This window comes from Lissotriton vulgaris, chromosome 9 (genome assembly GCF_964263255.1).
Source record: "Lissotriton vulgaris chromosome 9, aLisVul1.2, whole genome shotgun sequence".
Classification (NCBI taxonomy): Eukaryota; Metazoa; Chordata; class Amphibia; order Caudata; family Salamandridae; genus Lissotriton; species Lissotriton vulgaris.
Genome location: NC_141697.1, coordinates 676,634,842 through 676,660,633, shown reverse-complemented (window position 1 = coordinate 676,660,633; position 25,792 = coordinate 676,634,842). Strand labels below are relative to the sequence as shown.

Genomic DNA, 25,792 nt, shown 5'->3' with positions numbered 1-25,792 from the left:
CTATCTCCCCCTCTGTGTGCTCCAATTTGCCTCTGCACGTAGCATTTGTCTCACTGTTTCAAGCATTTCTTCTCTGTTGTACCATTTTATTCTCAGTGTGTACCATGTCTGTGACTGCTTGCACTATCTGTGTGTCTGCTTGTATGTATTTGATGCTTGTTAAGCGCAGCTGTCACCCAAAAGGGTATCCTGGCGCTGAGACCATGACTAACCATCAGGCGAGGTGTAGTTTACATTGCTCTTGGGAACAGGTAGGTCTTAAGGTCCCTTTTAAAGGAGGGCAGATCTTGTCTGCTCCTCAGTGCCAAAGGTAAGGTATTCCATAGCGTGGCGGCTGTGAAACTAAAGGCACGGCCGCCCATCCTCACTCTATTAATCCTGGGGGTTCTTGCCAGGAACGCCGAAGAAGATCTCAAAGGTCTGGCAGCTTGGTACCATGAAAAAAGGTTTTGAATTGGTATTGGTCCTAGTCCATGCAGGGCCCTAAATACAAGGCATAAAGCCTTGAAGGCAATCCTCTGCTGGACCGGCAACCAATGCAGATCAGCTAATGCTGCAGACGATGAGGCTGATCGTGGCAAAGACAGAGCCAGTTTAGCAGCCATATTTTGGATCCTCTGCAACTTTAGGATCAGGGTCTTAGGGGCTCCCAGAAGTAGTGCGTTGCAGTAGTCTAACCTACTGAGGATGGAACTCCGCACTACATCTGCTCTGGCATCCCGGGGAAGTATTGGTAGGATCTTCCATAGGGCACGCAACAGGCCCATGCAGGTCGCTGCGGTCCTGTTTACAGAGGCATTGAGCTGTAAGTTGGGTTCAAACTGAACTCCTAAATTACTTTTTCCTGAATACACCATCTGTTCTTTTGCCTGCAGCCCTGTACCATTTATCCTCTGCTTGTACCAGTTTAGTGTCTGCCTGCATTATATTATTTTCTGTCTATTCCATCCTTTTGTCTCTGTCTGCACCCTCTGCCTGCACCCTCTCATGTACATCTACAGATGCCTATTATGATATGGTTGCTGGTGTGTATTAGATAGCGTCTTCATGTTAAATCTTTTATTTCTCTGCCTGTAGTTTTACACTCTCTGTTTGTGCCATTTTATCTTTGACTTCACTATTTCCTTCTCTGTGTGCTCCAATTGCCTTTGTATGTAGCATTTGTCTCATTGTTTCCAACATTTCTTCTGTTTTGTACCATTTTATCCTCTGTGTACTATGTGTGTGTCTGCTTGTACTATCTGTGTTTTTGCTTGAAACATCTCACCCTCTCTCTGCACCTTCTTTTTTTCAGACTACACCATCTGTCCCTCTACCTGCAGCTTTTTATCATCTATCCTCTGCCTGTTCCAGTTTAGTCTCTACCTGCATTATGTTATTTTCTGTCTATACCGTCCCTCTCCCTCTGCATGCACCCTCTGCCTGCACCCTGTCATGTACATCTGCAGAGGTCTGTTATGATATAGCTGCTGGTGTGTATTAGACAGTGCCATCATGTTAAATCTTTCCTTTCTTTGTGCCTGTAGTATTGCACCCTATGCTTGTATCATTTTATCTCTGTTTGTACTTTCTTTCCCTTTGTGTTGTAAATCACCTAAATCATGAAGTGAGTCATGAATTAGTAGATGTAGTTCTATGCAGTATGTGTCTTAGGCCTTTTAATTTCCAAATTGTAATTATGTTGTGCAAATTAGATACTGGGTGTGCTAAACCCTGAAATACCATTCTCAGCAAATTACCCTATAATGTTGAAACACTACTGCACTGCTATAAACTCATGAACAGCACTCACTGCCTGATTTCCTACTCTGGTCAGACATAGTTGCTGTGCTTTAAACTTACTTATGAAGTAAACAAGTGCTTATATCATTTAGTGATTCTAATTGATATGTAGTATGTTAATAGTGGTCTATAACATGTTATTTTTTCTTCACAACAGATTATAATTATCTACAGAAAGAAAAAGCAACATGCCTACTACGAATGCAAAAAGAAGAAAATATAAACAGGCTTTATTCTCCAAGAAAATACAATTGGAAGATTTATCCAAAAAACAATGTTCAGAGAAAAAGAAGAATGCTCCTGGTAAGCCAACTAAGGATTTTATAAGGAAATTAACCCAATGTAAAAAAGTGTGGATAATGTGCAAAAGAAAAAAAAATCATCTGTAACTACAAATAAAAAGCAGAGCCCCCAAAAAAATGTTGGAAATGTACATGGAGATGATATGGTCTATAGTAATAGACGCAAAAATCAGTTCATTGGCATTCGTAGACGAATGTTTTATAACAGAGTTGTTTTAAATTTATTAAAAAATGCAAAGAATTGTAAAAGAAAAACATCTTTTTACAAGAAAAAGAAAAGTATAAAGAGGATAGTTGATCAGGCTTTTGAAGTGATTTTTTTAATATATTTTAGTAATCAATAGAATTTGTACACTAGACAAGGCAATCAATGTTTTGAAAGCAAAAAGTAAGTGGAAAAGAGTAAGTTATAGGAATAATTTTTGTAATGTTTTTTCTGGAGAATGGAAGCATAGTTCAAGTTGTAAGCTATATTTTAATGAAGAGGCTTACTTTCAGCCTAATGATTTGTTGCATGCAGTTGACATCAGTGGTCGAGCATATGAGGTGAAGGACGGTTGTCCGATTGAAAAAGAGAAAATTGTGCCTAGAAATGCAGAAGAGGTGTTAGCTGATGAAGTTTTAGGGAGACGTCCTAAGGCTCCGGTGTACACTTGGAATTGTAGTAGTATATGTAGTGTGCGACAGGATTCAATTGATTTGTTTCACAATTTCTTACGTAGATATACTATGAAAAGACTTAAACAAAAGTTTAAGATGTTGCAGGTATTAGATCCTTGCAGACTGAGAGAAAAAACAGGTTTTTAAGGGCATTCACTGGCTTGTCTTTCTAGAAAAGTATGTCAGAGTGTTTTTCACCATTTTAGGATGTCAGCAGTGCATCATACTGAAGTGAGGAAATTAGTGAGAAGGTTGTATTCCAGCACTTAAGCTAAAACAGTTAAACAGTGCTCTTTTGCATGGATGTGTATTAGATGTAAAGAACATTTGTGAAGAAATTGAGTTTAGTTATTTTGGTAAAAAAGAGGACAGTGCAGAAACTGCTACAGTAATTGAAGGCAATGTGGATGAAAATATACAGAATTTTAGTACAGAAACTTTTGACCAAGAAATTACAAAGTTTAAGGTCATTTTAAGTGAAAGGCCAAATTTTTGTTGTGTGTGTTGTTGACGAACTCATTATAAGAATCAGACTAGGTTAGTTGATTTATATGTAAATAGTGAAAAGGAAAATAATAATGAGTGGAAGAATTTTGCAACTTATTTGTTGGTAGAGAACTGTTTTGATTTGGGTTCTGATCAACGTATTTGTAAATATTGTTATAATAAATTAAATGATAACAAAAAACCTGCTAGAGCTGTACATAATAATCTTGAGTTGGTAAAGATTCCTTCTGAATTGATTGATTTAAATACCTATGAGTCTATTTTGATTCAATGTGTTCATCCATTTCGCATGAAGCCTAAGACAGGGAAATTGCCTCCTTCAGATTTACAGAGAGGATTAAAGGGAAGAGTTGTTTATTTGCCTCTAGATTTAAAGAAAAACATTGACACAATTGGTGTAGAAAAAGTGGAAGAGGAACCTCTAGTTATTCTAGTTAATGGCGTTCCTACAAAGAGTAAGAAAATCTGGCAATAATTAGTGGATGTTAGGAAAGTTAAAAAGGCAACGTTGTATCTGGTCAAAAATAATCAGTACTATAAAAATGTATATGTAGGAGAAGAGGAAACAATTGTAGAAGATGACAGTGATTTGTCAGCTGGGCAAATTGAAAAAGTGGATGTGTCCAGAAGTGAACAAATTTATGAACATTATAGTGTTCATCCTCTGCATTCCAAAGAAGTAATGGGGAATGCTATTGAGTTATTCCAAATGAAAGAAGCAAAAGGAAGTCCCATAAGTGTATGGGAAGAAAGCTTGGAAGCTTGTTGTTTTCCTTAGTTATTTCCAACAGGTCTAGGTGGAAGATATGATGACCGACCCGTGCAAATTCCTCCATCTGAGTACCGGACATTAGGATTATATTCAGAAGATCCAAGGTTTCGCCAATGCATTCCATATTTGTTTCATCTTCTGTTTAAGAGTGACTTGTCTGGACTTTCTTATGCAGTGAACCATATACTAAAAAGTGGAGAACATCTGCAAAATGTTTCGGCAAGGTACTTTATGGATAAAGTCCAACAGAAAGACACTGTTTTGGAATCTCAGCTAATTAATCTCATGGCTTGTCAGCGTGGTACTAACGAGTATTGGTACCATCGTCATGGGGAATTTAAATGTATGCTAAGAAACTTAGGAACTCCTACATGGTTCCTTACTCTTAGCTGTGCTTAGTATGCTTGGGAAGACTTATTTCAATTTCTTCGAGAGGCAAATGCAAACATGGAAAATATAGAATACAAGACACCTGGAGAACTGTGCTCTTTGGATCCAGTTAATGTATGCAGGTATTTCAATCATAGATTTGAAGCTATGATGTCTTTTATCACAAACAAAAAAAATCCTCCTCTTGGAGAGGTTTTGGATTTCTTTTGGCGAAAGGAGTATCAAGCAAGAGGTGCTCCTCACATACATATGTTGTTATGGATCAAAGATGCACCCAAATTTGGAACAGATTCAAATGACACAGTGATGAGTTTTATTGAACAGTATTCTACATGTGCTGTTCGGAAAAGTACAGAACAAAATAATTTAAGACATCAAGTCTTACGGTTTCAAACCCATCGTTGTGGAAAATACTGTCGTCGAAAGTTCAAATCTAAGGACAAGTTCTACACAAAATGTCGTTTTGGATTTCCACAACCAGAATTATCAAAAGGAAGAGTAAACAATTTCATGTCATCTTTGCGACATACTGTTACAAGAAAATCACCGAAAAATACCTACAACTTAAGAAGAAATGAAGAGTCCAAATACATAAATGACTTTAACCCAGTCATTTTGTCCATGTGGAATGCTAACATGGATATTCAATATGTTGCAGACAACTCCATTGCTGTGGCTCGATATGTAACGTCTTACATTACAAAATCTGAAAAGACAAAACTAAAGGAAATGTTGGAGGAAATTTCTCAGGAAAAGAGCCTAAGTAAGAAATTGTACAGCTACAGTTTGAAGATGTTGTCTCATCGAGAAATTGGAGCATATGAACGTTCAGATCGGTTATCATCTGCAAGTCTATATGCCAAATCTAGAACAATCATTTGGGTGAGTCTAGGTCTTGCTGCAACACAAAACCGAGTTTTGAAATCTGTACAAGAAATTGAGTATTTAGCAGAGAAAGAACCAAACAGTACTGATATTTTGAAGACAAATATGTTGGATACATACTGTCCAAATAGAAGTAATCATCTTGAGAACGTTTGTCTCTATGAAGTACTGCAAAGCTATACTTTTAAGAGAAATATTACAGAAGATATCAATAAAGGAGTATATGCTGTGATTGGATCTGAAGGATGTCTGGTGAAACAAAAAAAAGGTGACGGATGAACTCGAGACTCCGGTGTGACGGAACGCCGACATTGGAATACGGAAGTGTAGGGGATGTGCGCATGCGGGATATATCCAAAATATGGAGAGTAGAGAGAGGACTGGTGAGAGGGGTCTGGATAAATCTCTATAGCGTGAGAACGAACGCGGGTGGAAAGAGTGTATTAATAAAGTTATATGAAGTGAAGACATGCCTAGAAAGATAAACGGTGGATACCTGGAAAACAATTATACATTCAAAAAACAATGTGAATAAGCAATGCAAAATGATTGCAAGGGCAGAAAAAGACCATATTACGAAAAATAGTTTAGAGAAACGTAGGATGCAAAAAATTGAGCAGATAAAGTTAATCTGGAAGGTGAAAAATAGTAAGAGAAGGTAGATGCATCCACCTTCTCTTACTATTTTTCACCTTCCAGATTAACTTTATTTGCTCCAGTTCCATCACTCCTCTTATATTCCTTTTTCATCTCTTCGTCACTATTTTTCCTTGTTTTTTCTCACTTTCCTTCATTTTTTTGCATCCAACCCAAATTTTAGGGAAAATAAATGGCCTAGGAAGATTAGTGCTGTTAATAAAAGTTAGTCCACTGTTAAGAATTACTTTGTGAGTGAGGGTGATCAAGATAAAAAAAAACTTGTAGGTGTCATAGAGTTAGTGTAAGTGTATCACATAGTGAGTGATATCAGCATTACAGGAAATGTTGTTGACATTTTTGATTCTCTTAAAGAAGTTTATTTGAATGGTATACAGCTCCTTTCTAAGATAAAGGATGAGCAGAGTGTCATCAGCATACCACATGATGTTGAGATTCTGATTCATCGGGTGGAGATATAACTATTGTTAGATGATAGAAAAGACGTTGGAGCTTTTGATTCAGAAGGTCGGGAAATGGAAGTTTAAGAGTACTATTAAGTAATTTCCAAACAAAGGACTTTCCATATACTATTTGGCCATGTGGTATAGTATATCAATCAAAAATGAGTATTTCGGGTAAATGTCGTAATATATGTTTCTGCATAACTTTACTTTGAGAGTATAAAAAAAGAAGTAATAATGTTTTATTAGTTTGTGATTGTTGTTATTTACGTAAGAAATTATTGTTTGAAATAAAACATTTAAGATATGTTTTTTTCTAATTTTTACATTATTTATTGAAACGTTGTATCGGTTTTTTAAACACAATCTTTTTGACTGGTTTTTTTTGCCTGCTGTCATATGAAGAGTAGTATTGAACTCACTGTTTTTAGTGAAATTCAATATATTCTGAGAACAGCAAAATAAAACATATAAAATATTGTACAAGTTATTTTGTATTTTGTATTGTGAAATATATATTATAACTCAATTGTTTATTCTCTTCCACAGATATTACATTTATAAGGTAAGTACGACAATCAAAAATACTTTTTTATCACTTTTTTACTTCTCTTTCTCTCTATCCTTTCTTTAGTTTCTCTCTTACTCCTTTACCTTTCCTCATCTTACTTTTCTTCCCTCATTGTACTTACTCCCCTTCATGCATCTTTACACTCCTTCTTTCACCATTAGTACTCTTCCTACACCCTCACTCATCTTGTCCAACTCTCTCATTCCCCTGTCTGTCCCTCACTTGTTTTTTTATCTTTCTCCATCACTACCCTTTGTCTTGCTGTATCGAACAGTCTCTTTTCACTGCCCCCTTACTCTTCACATCATCCCTGGGTGACCTTCACTCACTTCACTTCTTTCACTTCATCACTCCCTTTCGTTCACTCCCCTTTCTTCCATCCATCTGTAAGTCTGTTCCTCTGTGTCAGTCACTATATCTGACTTAGTTCCTCACAGTCCGTCACTCTTCCTCTGTTTCTCTCTTTTGCTGTCTCCCTCTCTCTCCACCAGTCTTCCTTTTCTTTTCTCTCTCTTTCCATAAATCCTTCTGTCTCTCACTTACTTCTTTTTCCTTTCTCAATATGCTTGTTTTTCCATCACTCCCCTTCCCTCACCTTTATATCCCTTCCCTCACTGTCACTCCCCTTTATTCAATCTGAGTCCTCTTCTTCCACTTCATGTTCTCTTCTCTCTGCATCACTCTAATTCTATTTCTGCTGCACCCATTCCCTCACTCTCTCTCATACTCTTTCGCTCACTCTATCCGTCGATCATCTTCCCTTATTCCCTGTACCTCAATCTTTTTTCATAACTCTCATTCCTTTATTCTCTCACTCCTTTCACTCCATTTTTCTCTTACTCTCTCCCTCTATCTCACTCAGTCTAACCACGTCATTTCCTGTCAGTCACTCTTTCTCTCTCAGTTACTCTCTCCCTCTGTGTTACTCCCTCACCTTTTCTTTCTTTCTCTTTCTGTTTTTTCACTTCTACTTACTTTTGTATTATGAAATATATATTATAATTAAAAATTTTCTTGTCTTTCACAGATACTATATTTATATAAAAATATTCTATTAAATTGTCATTATTTATAAGGTAAGTATGAGAAACAGAAACTACTTTTACTTCATTCTCTTACTTGTCTTTCTCTCTTTCCCATTCTTTAATGTCTCTCTTACTCCCCTTCCTCTACTCATCTTAGTCTCCTTTTCTCATTCTCATTACTGCCCTTCATTCACTTTTACAGTCTTTCTGTCACTATCAGTTCTCTCTCTTCATCCTCACTCACCTTGTTGAACTCCCTCTTTCCCCTGTCTGTCTCTCATTTCTGTTTCCCTATTTTCCTCTATCACTACCCTTGTGTTGCTGTATTGCTTAGTGTCTTCTCACTCACCACTTACTCTCTTTCAATAACATCATCCCTCATTCACCTTCACTTACTCCCCTTCTGTCACTCCCTCACTCCCTTTTGCTCACTCCCCTTCCTTTATACCCTCCCTCACTCCCCTTTCCTCCATCTGTCTCTAAGTCTCTTCCTGTGTCTCGGTCACTATAACTGCCTCACTCCCTCACAGTCTCTCATTCTCCCTCTCTTTCTTTCTCTCCTTGCGTGTCTCTCTCTTTACATATGTACCTCCGGTCAATGATACAATTGTTAGTGATAGCCTGACGTGCCTTTAAAGCTTTTTTCCTGATGTTTCGCTTTGGCCCTCCCTCAGTTCCCTCCCCACTCTCATCTTGAGCCTTCCTCTTCCGCATAACCTTGTATGAATCTCGGTGCAACAAGTGCTAAGTTGTATGTGCTGCAGCGAGAAAACCCAGAATTCACTCTAAACCCAGTACTCGGGAAATCACAAATGTAGAAATAGCAACAAAATAAACACAATACAATGGTTGTTCCAGAGTCCTTAGCTGACAAAAATATTGTTCACAACTGTACCTTTTTAAAAAGCTCCAACGGAAGTCTGGGCACGTCCACCAGAACCAAGAGAGGGGGCCCAGCCCAGCCTCTTCCTGGCTAAGACAGGCACAGATGGGCCCACCCTTGGCCCGGGCTTCGCCCACGCGCGTCCCGCTCTGCGGGAGCCCTGATGTAAATGTAAGTGCCTCCTGGTGCACACAGATGTCGGCAAACTCTGGCGTTCTCCCTCTCTTTCTCTCTCTCTCTCTCTCTCTCTCTCTCTCTCTCTCTCTCTCTCTCTCTCTCTCTCTCTCTCTCTCTCTCTGTCCCTCATTCTTCCTCTCTTTCCCTTTCTGTTTCCTTCAGTCCTACTATATTCCTTAGTTCCCTTTCCTGACTCTTAATCTCCTTCCTTCTCTCTTGTATTGTGAAATATATATTGTATATATTATAATTCATTTTTTTCATGTCTTTCACAGATATTATATTTATAAAAAATATTTTATTAACTTTTCATTTCTTAGAAGGTAAGTATGACAAATAAAAAAATATTTTCTCATCACTGTCTAAATTTTCATTACTTATAAGGTAAGTATGAGAAACAAAAACTACTTTCTCATCAGTCTCTTATTGTGACAGAATAACTGTCTCACTCTTTCTCAGTCCCTTGCTCTCCCTCTCTCCCTTACACTTAATCTCCTTACCTCTCTCTTTCTACCACTCCTACTCTATCCCTCACTCACTTTCACTCTGTCTTAATTTTTTTTCTTCTCCCTCATTCCCCTTCCCTCACCTTCTTATCCATTTCTTAACTGTCACTGCCCTTCACTCACCTTCACTCCCCTTACCCCACTCCACTTCCTCCTGTCTGTTTCTCACACCCTTTCATTTTGCGCTCACTTTAGCTTACTCCCCTTTGCTTTCTGTTTCAAACAGGTGGAGAATTTTGACGTAGTATAAGTCCAAAAGTGACTGAATGAAATATTATAAATTTCACTTATTCACTTTTAAGAGGTATTCCTGCACCAGAACATTCTCCATGTATGCAGGAAAGTCTCCTTTTGGTGCATGGTTTCACAATATGATGCACCTTCCAAGTACATCAGATTTTAAAAACCATACTTTATGGCGCATCTTTTGTACCACCGCTGCATTACAAATGTGATGCAACAGTTGTGTAAAAGACACACAAGGGAGTTATAAAACTGCCCTTAATACATAGAAATTTATCCATGCACTTTCACTAATAGTGCAAATTGAAGCATAGAGTTGTAACATATTTATTTAAATATGTTACATTTTAGTGCTTTGGAAGTACTACAGTATACTATAGGTAAACACCCTATAGATTCATGCTGTACCACATCCTTATAGTTTTGCACTAGACATTCACTATGACAAACTTTTTCATACAAACATAGAAATATAGTTCTTTTTTTGACCAGTAGAGGTAGTTCTAAAAAGAACTGTTTTTTTGTTTTGTTTTTGTTTTGCTTGAAATCGAAGAAAAAATGAACTTTTTAAACGAAACAATTGTTCAACAGGAACAAAGAACTATAAAAAAAGAAACAAATTATTTGGAGCAGTTGTGCCTCCTGTTCTTTTCTAGAATGACTTCTATGGACTCTTGTCCATAAGAAATTAGTTGGTTGCAATGTATGCAACGAATCATTAAATTCCTAAATTCTGGCTGCATATTAGGAATCATGTTTGATGGTTTTGGTGGTGGTGGTGGTGCCCTTGAAGTGCTTGGAGCAGAGTCCTGCTTCTCCTCCGATCTTCGCACAACCACTCTAGCCCAATTGTTGGGGTGGATGTTTTTAACATGGCGTTCCATGCTAAATGTGCCAAAAGAATATTTTTTGTTGGCATTTCCCCTAGATAGATCAGTGTCACATAGTTTGCATGTGACTAGTGAGGCGTTAACTTTTTTTTAGACCTTCAGGGAAGGTAAAACATTTCCAAACAATGGATTCTTTTTTTTTTGCTGGCCGTGGGCCTTCTTCTACAAATTCTTCAGATGAAGAATGATCAGATTGTTCTGGAAGTCCAGCCATTTCAAATTGTTTATCTAAAGCCCAGGAGCTGAAGAAAAAAGATGGTTCTTCTGTGAAAGTCAAAGAAGAATGATTAACATGGGAGGGGTCTTTCAATAATAGGAAGTATTATAATCCAATAGAATATCTTGTTTTCAAAGCCACATGGTTTGATCTACTCTTACGGGGCGCTTACGTAGCGCTTATGTGCGCTTACGTAGCGCTTGCGTGCTCTTACAATGCATTTACGATGCGTTTATGTAGGACGTACCCTCGCGGGATTCGTAATTGCTTTAAAAAAGTAATATACGGTCCTTAAAAGTAAAAAAAATATATTTTCTTCATTATCCCAGATAATGTACATCCTTACATTGTACAATAAATACGTACATATAACGTTTTTAAGTTTATAAAACTTTTGGGGGTAAACGCACGTAGGTCTTACGGTGGGCGCACGGAGCTCTCACGGTGCGTGCACGTGCGACGTACCATCGCGAGATTTGTAATTACTTTAAAAAGTAATATACTGTTCTTAAAAGTTTAAAATGCCCATTTTCTTTATTATACCAGATATTGTCTACCTTTAAAATGTACATTAAATACGTAGCTATTACGTTTTTGAACTTCCAAAAACTTTCGGCGGTAAGCGCACGGAGTTCTTACGGTGCGATTACGGTGCGCAGACCATATGATGATACAAAAGAAAAAAAAAATCTTGCAAATAAAAAATATTTTTAAAAAAATGATTTTTGTACTTAGTTTTATAAATATTTTACTATAAAATGTGAAACATAAATAAGGTAAAAATAATATGTAAATATGTATTATAAAAAAGAAAAATTAGTATAAAAAGAAAGAAATTTAATAATTAGTAAATTTTAAAATTATCTTTTACAAAACCTTTGAAATTCACAAAAAAACATAGGTTTTAAATATGTTATAGTGAGGTATTAGCATTTAATAAACTGTACAAATTCACTGAAAAAAACATAGGTTTCACACACGTTATAGTTAGGAATTAGCATTTAAAAAACCTTGCAAATTCACTGAAAAAACCATAGGTTTCACACATGTTATAGTTGGACATTTCTCTCATATAAAACCATTGAAATTCCCCGGTTATAGTTAGTTCAGCTAACTATAACTCGCGCGCCCGCAATGCACTGCTGATGACGTCACATATTACATCACTCATGACATGGTCAGTGACATCACTCGAGGTATGAAAATTGTTTCACCATTCATCATGAAGTGTAGCAGAGCAAGGGAATTCAAACGGACACTGGCCCCTTTGATGGAGTTAGATAAACAGGCACTCAGAGAAAATGTGCCATCTAGAAATTTTGAGCATTTTTGTGCATGGGACATCACGAATATATTTGGAAGTATGAGCCAGCATTTCCCCAGAATCTAATAATAGAGTGGAAAACGGAATTACAGGCTTGCCAAAAAGAATGCATTATCATGTTAAAAATGTGATTCTCCCAATGCATTATGGACATTATAGTAATAAGAGACTACGGAAAGACGCTGTAGCCTTAAAAAACGGACCAAATCTCAGTCTTTCATACTGCTCACCTGTGAACAAGACTCCACGAGAGTTGAAACGCGTCAGGACTGAATCTGTTGCCACTTTCGAAGTTTGCAATAAAGAAGTGCTGGTTTTCATCTAACTCCGGTCTGCGGCATGCTTCTTTGTACATATATATATATATATATATATATATATATATATATATATATATATATATATATATATACATATATATATATACATGAAACCAAAGCTCCTCCTCAGCTCGCTCTGCGCTCGCAGACACCGCCTCCACGCCAGCAGAAATGAGGAACGGACCAACGAAGTCAGCAAAAAGGTGTTTTTATTTTCCCAACAGAATCAGCGACGCGTTTCGAGCGAAAAGCCCTTGTTCACGCTGCAAATATATATATATATATATTACCTACTGGCAGTCGCCAGTAGGTAGTTATAGTTAGGACCTATTATCCATTGGAAATCCGCAATATTCTATTTGGAAAACTTTGGCGCCGGTTGACGAATCTGCGCAACACTTTCCAAACTTTTGGCCAGCTCCGGTCTGCTCCTATCCTGAAAGTTTCACGATGATTCATGAAGCGGGAGCTGAGAAAAAAAGGGAGTCCCAAAACGCATTTTCACGATGCAATTTCCCATAGGACCTTTATTAGCCGCAGCCACAGCCCGAACTGCTGAACAGAATTACACCAAATTTGGCAAAGAGGTAGTTCTTGGTTCACACTCATGCCTTTTGCTTATTTGGTGTAAATCCGTTCATTAGTTTCTGAGACAATGACAGTGAAATGTATTTATATTTCTATGGGCGCGGTGGACCCGCGTACACTAAGCGCAGCCTACGCGCACCCTGCCGTGCACGAGCTGTATTTTAATTGGCTCTGAACACTCTAAATCATGAAGTGTTGGCAGCCATCTTGTGCCTCGGTAGAACCGAGGCACAAGAAACCCCCTAAAAAACACCGTAAAACGTGAAAAGGGTGTAGGGTAGAGACCCCCTGACCCTCTAGGCCTGCTCAGGGGGTCCCAAAAGGACCCCCAAGGCCCCAATATATATATATATATATATTTTTTTTTTAAATCGCGGATGCGCGTAGGAGCCGTGCATCCCGCTGCTGAAAAAATACCAAATCATGGGCTCCCGCGCTTTAAAGGTTTTATGCCCCCGGGGGGGCCAAATCCCGGGGGCTTGTTCAAAAAATAGTGTGGGGGTTCTAATCCCCCCCACACTGCCCCGGGGACCGCCACCCAGGGGCTCTAAGTTAATATATGCAGGGGGCTCACGGGGCCCCCCGGCAGCCCCGGGGACCGCCACCCCCTGGGCTTGAAAAGATTAAATAAGGGGGGCTCTGAGGCCCCCCGAGCCCCGGAGACCGTCACCCCTGCGGCTTCTTGAAAGTTTGTGAGGGGGCCATGCAGCCCCCCTCCTGGAGCCGTTGATGGCCCTGGGGACCTTCACCCCCAAGGTCCGGCTCCAGCAGTGTCCCAGGGAAACTGTAGTTTGCAATGACAGGGCGGGAGCCTCGTGGCTCCCACCCTGTCATTGCAAACTGCTTTCCTATTTGGAAGAGAGAGCAGGAAACCTGCTCTCTCTTCCATTTTTATTTTTTTATTTTTATTTAGCAACACTTGAAAATTGTACAAAAGAGAGAACATATTACAAGTATCACATAAATCAGCATAAATATTTCATAAAATAATTACAAATCGGATAGATAGTAACTCACATTATCAGGAAATATAAAAGTACATCGAATAAAGAATTTTAAAAGTGCTAATAGTGTTAAAATCTTTAAAATTTTAGACACATTGTAAGATACGGGTAGTAAAAAGCTAAACAACGAAATGATAGTTCATTATGCAGATTATTACCATTATTCCAAACATCAATGGGTTCCCAAATTTTATTTCCTTGTGCTCTAGCCTTTTTCCCTCTACACACGTGTATTGCCTTTTCTTGATTGAAGATTCTTAGAAACCGTGCCAACCATATTTGAAAATTAGGGGGATCTGCCTCCTTCCATCGCGCTGCAAGGATTATTCTGTATACTGCAGTACCCAAGAAGAGGCATGTTTCCTCTTCCTTAGTGTGCCTTAGAGTATTATCATATCCCAGAAGATATAAAGTGGATGTTCATATCTACTTTGCAATCTTCTTTTGGTAATTTTTCTTATCTTTGTCTTTTATGGGAATGTATGATTCTTCTTCGTTTCTTTATTATGTTTTATTCTTTTCATCTTCCCTATGTTATTTTTTATTGTGTGTTCTCTTAAGTTTCTTTTCATTTATTCTAAAATGTTTAGGTTTGAGTTTTGTGAAAGAAGGGAAATATTGTAGTAATCAAGTTTCCATCTTCTATGTCTATTTTATATCAGAATACTACTATGTCATTTTCATTCCTATGGATACAGAATGTTAGGCTTTGAATACTGCTCTCAGTATTCCTGGTTGTCAGTTCCTGGGAGCTCTTGTGACTAATGGCTAATAAATAAGGTCTGACCCATCATTTGTGGTTGTGTGGGCTTACTTCAGAAATTAACACACTTCAGTGAAAAGAACAGAAGAAAATACATAAGAAAATCATTTTAAGGATTCATTATTCTAGCTAAACTCTTAGGCATAATCTAATTTCTAAATGCACATTTATTAACAATCAATGTTTTCTTTCCATGAGAAAAGGATAAACATCTCACAAAACATTTTCTGTAACCGATTCTATTATTACTATTTCATATTTCTACGTACAATTTTAAAATGCATATTTATTCCAGTCCCTCTCGTAACATTTTGGTTCATGTAAAAACACTTCATATATTTTCCATACTTTCAGCATGTTAAACGTTGCAGTTTCTGTTTGACTAAACATGTTATGCCTTTCATGCACATTTTCACGTTATACCTTCGAATATTCCCATATTCATAAATGTTAAAAAGTCACACCATTAGTCATTATTTTGTTAATAACACAGTTATGAGCAGATTTGATCAAGCAAGATTATTTCGCAAAAATCATGCTTCATCACTGGGCATGCTGCCAATTTTCTCAGATATGTCCAGCAACCTGTAAATATTCTCTACTGATGAGGTAGGAATCCTGAAACACTGGAGTCTAGAGATACGACTTCAAAAGACGGCATTAGCTGAAAATTAATATGTACTTTGTATAAAAAACTGAACTACAACAACCAAGCCGCTACGGGGTAATGGTGCTGTTACATGCAAGCAGTGCATTTCTACCCACTGACATTGATAAAAGGTTCTCGTGAGCCGCCCCCATACTGATGAGCTTTGGAATGCCTGCACGCTATGACTGGGATTATACCTGAGAAAATTGGCAGCATGTCCAGCAACCCGTAAATATTCTCTACTGATGGGGAGGAATCCCGAAACACTGGTGTCTAGAGATACAATTTCAAAAGATGGCATTAGCTGAGGTACACAGACAAAATATCGATTTTTAAATATCGATATGCAAAAATATCAAAGTTTAAAAATCGAAATACAAAAATATCGGAGGTAAGTAATATCGACAGTCTAAATATCGATATTGGTATGATATCAGTAATATCGAAGTTGTAAATATCGATATTAATAATATCGAAATTAATAGCTTTGATGTTACTAATATCAATTTTTAAATAAATTTAGTGTATATTATATTGTATTTATTATGTTTTATTATTTATTTTTAATGTTATTTTATTAAATATTGTCTTTTACTACTGTAGCGGGTTGTGGGTTTATAGGGGAATAGGGTGGGAAGTAATTTAATTATGTTAAATTAATTATGAATTAGTAGGAATTATTAATTAATTAATTGAGAATTAATTTTTAATTATTTTTAATTAATTTATTAATTGATAAATATGTTCTGTAGCGGGTTATGGGTTTATAGGGGAATAGGGTGGGAAGTAATTTAATAATAATTAATTAATTGATATATGTTTGTACATATTTTAATTAATAATTAATTGGTAATTAATTTCTATTAATTAGTTAATTAATTATTATAATTTTTTACATATTTATAATTATTAATTAGTTGGTAATTAATTATTATTAATTATTTAATTACATTAATTATAGTAATTTTTTTTATATAATTTATTGTTATTCTTAATTAATTAATTGTGCAAAATAATATTAATTATTAAATTAAATTAATTACAGCAAATGTGCTAATATATTTACTTTATTGTTATTGTTAATTAATAATTAATTGGTAATTAAATAATATTAATTAATTTTGGGTACAGGGGTATTTTTAGGGTTCAGGGTCAGTTTTCAGTTCATGGGTACAGGGGTATTTTTAGGGTTCAGGGTCAGTTTTCAGTTCATGGGTAAAGGGGTATTTTTAGGGTTCAGGGTCAGTTTTCAGTTTTTGGGTAAAGGGGTATTTTTAGGGTTCAGGGTCAGTTTTCAGTTCATGGGTACAGGGGTATTTTTAGGGTTCAGGGTCAGTTTTCAGTTCATGGGTAAAGGGGTATTTTTAGGGTTCAGGGTCAGTTTTCAGTGTTTGGGTAAAGGGGTATTTTTAGGGTTCAGGGTCAGTTTTCAGTTTTTGGGTAAAGGGGTATTTTTAGGGTTTAGGGTCAGTTTTGGGTTTTTGGGGTACAGGGATATTTTTAGGGTTCAGGGTCAGTTTGGGGTTTTTGGGTAAAGGGGTATTTTTAGGGTTCAGGGTCAGTTTTGGGTTTTTGGGGTACAGTCGTACAGGGTAAAAATAAAATAAATTTAAATTAAATCAATTAAATGAAATAAAAAAATATAAAATTACATTAAATGATTAAGTTTTTAATTTATTTTAAATGTATATGTATTATTTTTAATTTTTTAATTATGTTTTAATATTTTTATTTAATATTTGTAACATTATATGTATTTTATAATTATTTTTACATTATTATTAATACATTTAAAAAAACGATATTTTTTATTTCGATATTTTTGTACTACGATATTATTTTTTCGATATTTTTGTACTTACCTTGTTAGGGATAGGATTCCTATATTTTTGACATCGATATTTTTGTTCCGATATTTTTGTATTTCGATATTTTTGATTTCGATATTTTGTCAGACATTCATTAGCTGAAAAATAATATGAACTTTGTGTGAAAAACTGAACTACAACTACCAAGACGCTATGGGGTGAAGCGCTGTTAAATGCAAGCAGTGCGTTCCTACCCACTTACACCACCAAACAATACATAGCCCTACGATCAGAGGAGCCAGATGGACGTAGCAATATATTACTAATGGATCAGTCATCAGATGACAAGTTACTAAAGAAAACATCGTCACCCTTTTCAATTGTTTTCCTACTTACTTTCATTATTTATTTTGATTTTAACAATTAGTTCCTTTGAGAAAACAACAAGATCCTCACACATGACCCATTGCCGAATTCCTAATTTATGTCTACGTTTTCAGTAGTGCATAACTTTCCAGGTTCACCTATGGGTTTTATACTTCTTTCCACCATGTAAATGTTTATTCCTACTTAGAACTTTGCAAAAACATCAATTCAATTCAAACAGCAGTTGTAAAGCGTGTCTAATCACCTTTGAGGGTTTCCAGGCACTGAGAGTCCTGCTACAGAAGTAGGGCTCAGTTGACGGCCATGTCTTGAGTTCTTTCCCTAACTCAAGCAGAGAGGAGGAAGTCCAAAGGTGACCTGGTAGATCGTTTCAGGACTTGGCCACGAGGAAGGAGAAAGAAAGTCCTCTGATGTTGCTTCCACTAATGTGAATGGTGTTGGCAAGGGAAAAGGAGGCAGAGCACAGGTATTTGGCAGGGGATCATGCAGTGGTTGATGTATGCTGGCCCTTGCCTGCAGGGCTCTGTAGGTGTGTATCAGCATCTTGAAGTGACATCTCTTCTGAATGGGAAGCCAGTGGAGCTTTTTGAGGTGGGAGTGATGTGGGTCGGCTTGGGAAGGTCAAGGATGAGTCGGACTGCTGAGTTCTGTATTGTCCGTAGTCTCTTCACGAGGTGCCAGGTGATTCCTGCGTAGCGTGCCCTGCTGTAGTCCAGTCGGCTGGTGACTAGGGCTTGAGTGACAGATTCTCTGGTGCAGGCAGAGGAGAATGCATTGATCTGGTTTTTCATCGTTCACTTGGTGTCCAGGATGATGTCGAGGTTGTGTGCACGGTCTGTCCGGGTGGGTGAGGGTCCTTGCTTGTAAGGCCACCAGAATAGAAGTCTTTCTATGAGGACGTGATGTTCATGAAGATCAGAACTTCAGTTTTGTCTGTGTTGAGTTTTAGGCAGTTGTTTTTTCATCCAGTCAGTGGCACTTGTCATGCACCCATGGAAGCTGGCCCTTGTGGTGGAGGGGTCTTCTGGATGTTGTCGCTGTAGGATGTTTTGTATGTGGATTCTGATGATGTTGGCCAGGGGGTATGTAGGTGTTGAACAGAGTGGGGCTGAGGGATGAGCCTGGAGGAACACCACAGATGATGCTCTTCTGTTCGGAGGTGAATGCAGATTCTCTGGGTTATTCTGATGAGGAAGGAGGAACCGTTTGGGGGCATTTCCTTGAATTCCAATGTGATGAAGCCTCTTGTAAAGGGTGTGGTGGATACAGTGTTGAATTCTGCTGAGAAGTTGAGGAGGATCTGGGTTGTTGTTTCACCCTAGTCAAGGAGGGCTCTGATGTTGTCTGTGACAGCGATCATGGAAGTTTTGGTGGTGTGGTTGGTACAGAATCCTGACTGGGAGGAGTTCAGAAGATTATTGTTCTCCAGGAGTTCCGTGACTTGACAGTTGATGGCTTTTTCAAGGACTTTGGTGAGACAGTGTTCTTGAGTTCCCTGGGATCGGCAGACGGTTTTTTGAGAAGGGGTATAACTTCTGCATGCTTCCATTCTCCGGGGAAGGTGGTCATGGTGATGGATGTGTTGAAGATGATGGTGAGTTGGTTGCTGATCGACTTGACTCCTAGGTTGAAAAGGAGGTAGTGAGAGGGGTCTGTGGGTGCTCCTGAATGGACGGAATACATGATGTCATAGGTGTTTTATGCGGTGAGCTGGCCCCAGGTGGATAGCAGGTGGTTGGGGTTAGTGTCTGTGGGAGTCATGAGGCTGAGGATGCTGGTAGTGGTGGATTGGGGTTCAAAGTTTTTGTAGATGGAGGAGATCTTGTTGTGGAAGAAGTCCATCAGGGTGTCACAGAGTTCATGTGAGGTGTGATGGTGTTTTTAGGGGTCTTAATGAGGGCGACTCTGTTGGCTGGCGTAGTCAGTGATGCAGGCAGAGACATTATTGACAGCCTGTTTCAAGTTGGTTGAGGGGTCCAGGTTGGAGGTGTTAAGGGGGTTGGTCCATTGGTTCTCAGAAACATTGGTCCAGCTTCAATGAGAGGTGCTTAGAAGTTTGGTGGAGGTACTGGGGTAACCAGTGATGCTAAGTGGACGATGGCACTGTGTGTCTAGGTAAGCTCGGTGACATGGCTTACGTGAGTCTGTCACTGGCAGTGAAGATGGGTTCGAGTGTGTGTCCTGTGATGTGAGTGGAATTGACCAGTTGAGTGAAGTTGATGTTGTTCATGCTTTTGAGGAGGTCGGCAGTGTTGGTTTTGTCAGGGTTGTCAAGATGTTGAGGTCTCCCAGGAAGATGCAGTGTTTGGAGTCGTTTTCGAGTGGGGCGATAAAATCGGGGAAGACATAGCAGAAGCTGGGGTGAGATCCTGGCGGTCTGTAGGTGTGGGTGCCTCTAACGGTGGTCTTGTTGTCGGTAGGGATTTGGAAGTGGAGGTGTTCCATGATTGGTGTGGCGTCATCAGCTGTGGTGGTGCAGTAGATGCTTTCCGTGTGAATGATCCCGCCTCCGTGTTTGTTGATGCAGTCTCAAAGTGTTATCTTGTAGCCATAGGGGTTGCTGAGGCAATGTCGGGCATGGAAGCGGGGTTGAGTCAGAGCTTGGTCCCGGATTTTGGTCACATGCTTGCAGAAAGATCCACCCTAGACCTGCTCCTGAACAGGAGGCAGTGGAACTAGTCTATGGTAGTCAAAGTAGGCATGGTTGTGGTCGACTTGCATGCTGCTGCTCCGGTGTTGCAGTAGAAGAGGCAGCACTGGGAGGCAAAGGGTCCTATAGTAACTCAGGGAGAGGTGCGACAGCAGTTGTTCTTGTGGCATCCTAGTTCTAGGGCTTGGACCTCAGCGGATGTGTAGCTTCGGTGGTGGGAGATCCAGGGTTCCTGCCGTGATCCAGGAATGAACGGGTGCAGACGAGCTTGCCTTTGGCACGGCGTGGCCATGCTGTGGCCTCCATAAGTAGGGCCAGGGAGGAGGCAGGGGTGCCTGGAGGTTCTGGGCAGGGCTGGCTAAGCGTGACAAACAAGAGGGAAGGATAGGCCAAAACAGCAGGAAAACACGAGTGGAAGTGGGGGAGAGGGGTGGAAAAAACAGGAAAACAACAGAGAATGCAGTTACAGTTATAAAAATTGAAAATAAAAAATATTATAAAAACAGAGTTAATAGGATAGACAGTATAAAAATGGTCTATGAGAGACTAAATGCTAATAGTAACAGTGCATCCAAAGCAACAGGCAACAAGAAAACAGAAATACAGTGGTAGTGAGGCTATGCAGGGCAACAATAACAGTAACGGAGGTGATTTAACAGAAAGAAACAATTACTGGGGATTGAGTGATTGCTGGGGATCAAGCGAGAACACAGCAGCGAGGGAGAAGCTGGCACAAGGACCACTAGGTTGAGAAATTGGCGAAAAAATATTAGTTTTACAACTATCTTTTCTTGAAGGGTACAAAGAGGGTGAAAAAATACCTTCGTGCACAGTTCTATTTTCAGACAAATTTGACAAAATTTTCATTATCTTCTCACTTTCCTCTAGGGGAATCCACAAAACCTAGGCAACTTTAGAATCTCTGATATGTGTGAAAAAACACATAAATTTGGCTGGATTACGTTTGTGTGAAACAAGTTGAGAAGACTCATGTGCAAACTTCGCCAAATGTCCAAAAACATCGCACCACTGGGCAGGTGAAGCATCAGTGCTTAAGGGCTTCATGAGACCAAAAATCCAGTTACACAAAACTAAATGTTGACATGTCTAAAGAAAAAAAAAGACATGGTGATCTCCTGTGAAAGGCACAACTGAGTAAAAATTCATGTGAAATTGCATAAAGTGACAGTGGAAGCCAACTCCATTCTTTAGTCTCAAGAACCATAAAGGATGGTCCAACCCTGCTAGCCTGGTGAAACCTAGGCACAGTGACATGTAGAACAGAGGCAGATCAAAATGATCTAAGTGAGTGATAATGAAGGTTATAAGAGCATGAACAACTGTTTTGCGAGACACATGCAGGAGGATATTGGAAAAGCATATTTCTGGCTCCATCCATTTATGTTTGGCGAGGCTATATATGTATTTACCTTTGGCCTTGTGTACTCGTGTGATGCAATAAAACCAATGAGATGTGGTGCACCGTCGGTGTAGAAGTGCATCAATTGTACGTTTTTGAGCTATACGTGTGAGCAAATTAACATTTTCCTTTTCAGAAACAGGATTGCTGATTTTAATCTTTTATAGGTTTAGATTGTAAGGTGGAGCGCTAAAAGGCATTTAATGCAGTGCATTCACCTGGGATTAGTGAGAATGAATCACATGTGCTCAATGCTTTCTTTATAAATTGTGACCAGTTGTCATTTTTGCTGAATAATATATGGATTAGAATTCTTTGCCACATATAAGAGTACAGTATAAAATAGTTTGATTCCGTTATTAAAGATTTAATCTATTTGATTATATGCAGGTAGCAGTACTAATAAGCATTTAAAGAAAACTGTTAAGTTAGCATGATTACGGACCTAAAGCTTACAGTCAAGACATTTAATACTAACATGAACGTTGTTTTTCTGCATGTTTTCTCCTCTGCAGGTGCAGACAAAAGGCATTCATTAGTTAGAGAAAATCATATTGTATTTCCAGAATAGTGAGGTGAGGAAGAACTGGCAATGTCAAATAATTTTAACGACAAACACAGGGAATATTACCAGTTGGTATTATCAGACGAAGGCAAGAATTCAAGGATGCTTTGGAAGCATAGAAGAGAATATGGGAGTAGTGATGAAGGTGAAAAGTTCTTTCTTGGTACCTGGAAAATTACTGTGATATGCATGAAGCCATATTTCTCTAAGGTTCTTTGTGCATTTTATTTAGTGAACCCACCTTAGTGAGATTCCTTTTAACACCTTGGCTGTGGCTGAAATTCCGCGCCAGTGCTGAACATTTCTATCGCGGGCGTGGTCATGACGGCTCCCAGCCATCATCAGCACACGCCCACCATGACTCATGACGGCTGGGAGCCGTCATGAGCACCAAAGGGGTTAAACTTCGAGAGGTACAGACGTCTCTTGTCATCTCTGATTATGTAACTTCATGCTACATATGACTCCTTACCTATAAAGCTTCCACAGAGGTTCTGATGCTGACACCCTTTTTGCTTCCTTGATTCAGTAGGGTTCCCCTAGCCTTAGTTAAGTGTAGAGTTCAGTACATGCTTGTAACGACCGGATTCTCGGACCAGATAGAATCAGCTCATCAGAGCACCACCAACCCAGCCGGAACGTAATCACCTCCCTCCTTAGGACCTATTTACAACAGGTATCTATGTCTCCTACCCAAGGATGGGGAATTAGCAATGTACATGCCTAGGTTTTCTACAATATCGCACTCATACCAATTAGTCTTGCGGCAACTTAGGCCCAGACTATTCTACCCTGGGGCAGTTCTGAATATATACCATTACACACTGGCCACAACCAGTGCTCACTCAAGCCACAATCCAGTGGGTATAAACACCAGTATCCTCCCTGGTGCTCGCTAAACAAGCCACAATCCAGTGGGTATAACGCCGCATCCCAACGACGATCACTTTCCTATGAATACCATTAACTCTCTCTATTAGGGAATCTCTTGTTACTTAATAAAGATGGAATACTACGATATTATGAGTCACCACAACAGCCAAATTAGATGATATGCGACTTATCCTTTACTTCAAGGGCTCCTTTCTCCCTCATTATTCGGTCACCTCTTACCTGATTGGGAGTTGCATCCGTTCGTGTAATAGTAACTGACTAGAAGAACAGGTTACCTTGTTCAGATAAGAATAAGAAGCACATGCCGGTTCTCTAAGAACTGGGGTACTTTATTAATCATATAATAATATCAATATAACATTATACTATAACATATAGCCTGCGAAGAAAAATGAAAGGTTAGAATGTGCACACTACAAGGAAAAGGTCGACGTCACCTGATTAATGTGAAGTCTGGATTCGGCAGTCATCTAGGTTCCCTTCTCGTCTGTGCCTTGGCTCGTCTTTAGGGTCACACCTCTGCAGTCACGGATACACGTCTGCACCGCTATGCTCTGTCTCCTTCTCCTCCCTCCAAGTCACTGGAACCTTCCTCTCATCAGCTGCTTTCTCTCTGGCTGTTCTGCACTACTCCTCTCTCCTCTCAATCATGGACCATCTTCACGTTTCTGATTCGATCTCATAACTCAGTTTCAGCCACTCTGGTATTCGTTCTTCTGACTAACTGCTTCACTCGGAATGCTCTGATCTTAAAGGTCAAAGCTCGCCAGCAGCTCCAGCTAAAATAACTTCAATCTTTCTAAGAGAGTATCAGCTTATTGGTCTTTCTCGGACTTCAAAATGGCGACTGTCTGCCCTGAAATAATTAATGGCATTGATGCTAACGGCTAGCTGCCGCCTACAGACTGACTGACTCACAGCCTCATGCTTTCACTAATATGGAAGCTTGTCCCTTCATGGAAAGTTACGGCCAGTAACCTGCCGCCCACCAACTTCCTGTACCTCCCCGTACCAAGGACACGTTCCCAGTCGGCCGGCCTGATGTTGTGTCTTCGGAGTGGAGAAAAATACAGTCTTTCGATAAGGGCCAGCCTGAGCCGGTTCTCTCCAAGCGAACAACACCTCGTAACTAAAACATTACATTTGACCTAGAAGCATGTCAAGCTGCCGGGGTAGAAAGAAAGATGGAGTCTCTCCCGTTTGAGGCCTACAAGGCCCGAAATAAGCATAACTCCATAGAAGGTATACTAACACTCTTACAAAAGGACGGATAATCACTAATACTAATGAGTCTATCCCCTAACATAAGGTTATAAGCCCTGATCTAAGGAAAAGGGTACGGAGCTGTATCAATATGCCTTGTGAATAGGCCCTGTCTACGGTTCTAATCCTCGCACTAGAATGATAGTAGACTGAAGTCACCTTCAATCATCTTCCCTCAAAGGAGGGCCGAAAAAGTCGGTCAGAACATTTCACCCTTGAATTCAGTCTATTAATCATTCGTTAAATTGAACTAACATCTGTAGAAGAATAATATGAAACAAAACTAACTGATCTATTTCTTGTACCAAATCTACAGTACTGGAGTAAGGAAGGAATGCACTGAATAAAGCAGCAGATAGCAACTAAAATACTAATAATAATCATAATACCCCCTAATATCTGTCGTAAGGAATGTAAATCAGGTAACCAATTGAAGAGCCAGTCAAACCAGCCCTGATCTATGTGTTTTCTAACCTCTTCAGTCAAGTCATGAAGTTTGTCAATATGAGCCTGAATAGATTTAGTATGGTCAGACAGGTCAAAACAACAAAGACCTTCAAAATCAGAACAATCATGTCCATGTTTGAGCAAAAGATAATCAATGGCAGTCCGGTTTTGCAGAATAGCTCTGCGTTCACCCTGGGCATTTAATAACATGTCAGATAAAATTGTAGAAGTGTGATTAATCGATTTAACCATCCAGCATGCCATCTTCCCTATAGATTTAGCATTATAGACGGCCAATGCTGGAACACCAATGATTGAAATAGCTAAACTAAGGTATTCAGATTTGGAGTACAGATGTAGGGAAGAATCACAGTCCTCATGTAACATCATAGCATCACGAACAACACGGGAATATGTATTAGGATGTGAAGAAAACATCAATAAGCTTAGTCTAGTGATGGCACACGGGCCTCCGGAAATGTTTGCAGGAATGTAGGGCCAGGAAGTATTACCACAAGAAAAGAGCCAACCGGAAGGTAACAACATCGTACGATAATGGCTAGGGGCAACTACTATACTCTTACAGGTCATATTATTTTTAACAGAAGTACATGATTTCGGAGATCTTTGGGAGCTCAAAGTTCGTTCATGAGCGGAAAAAGAAGTGGCCGCTCTAAGCTTTAAACGCATACATTCGGTAATTGCATTGGGATCACATGGGAGAAAGAAACAAAGGTCACCCTGGGTGATATTATATGTGGTAATTTGGGAATGAATCGGGGGCGTTAAATCTGAAAGTA

The 25,792-nt window shown here is 39.1% G+C and overlaps 1 pseudogene; it reads left to right on the top strand.

Annotated features, from left to right (window-relative positions):
* The window catches only part of LOC147692091 (uncharacterized), a 42,214-nt pseudogene extending 19,848 nt beyond the window's left edge, over positions 1 to 22,366 (top strand).
* Positions 22,367 to 25,792: the final 3,426 nt, after the last annotated feature.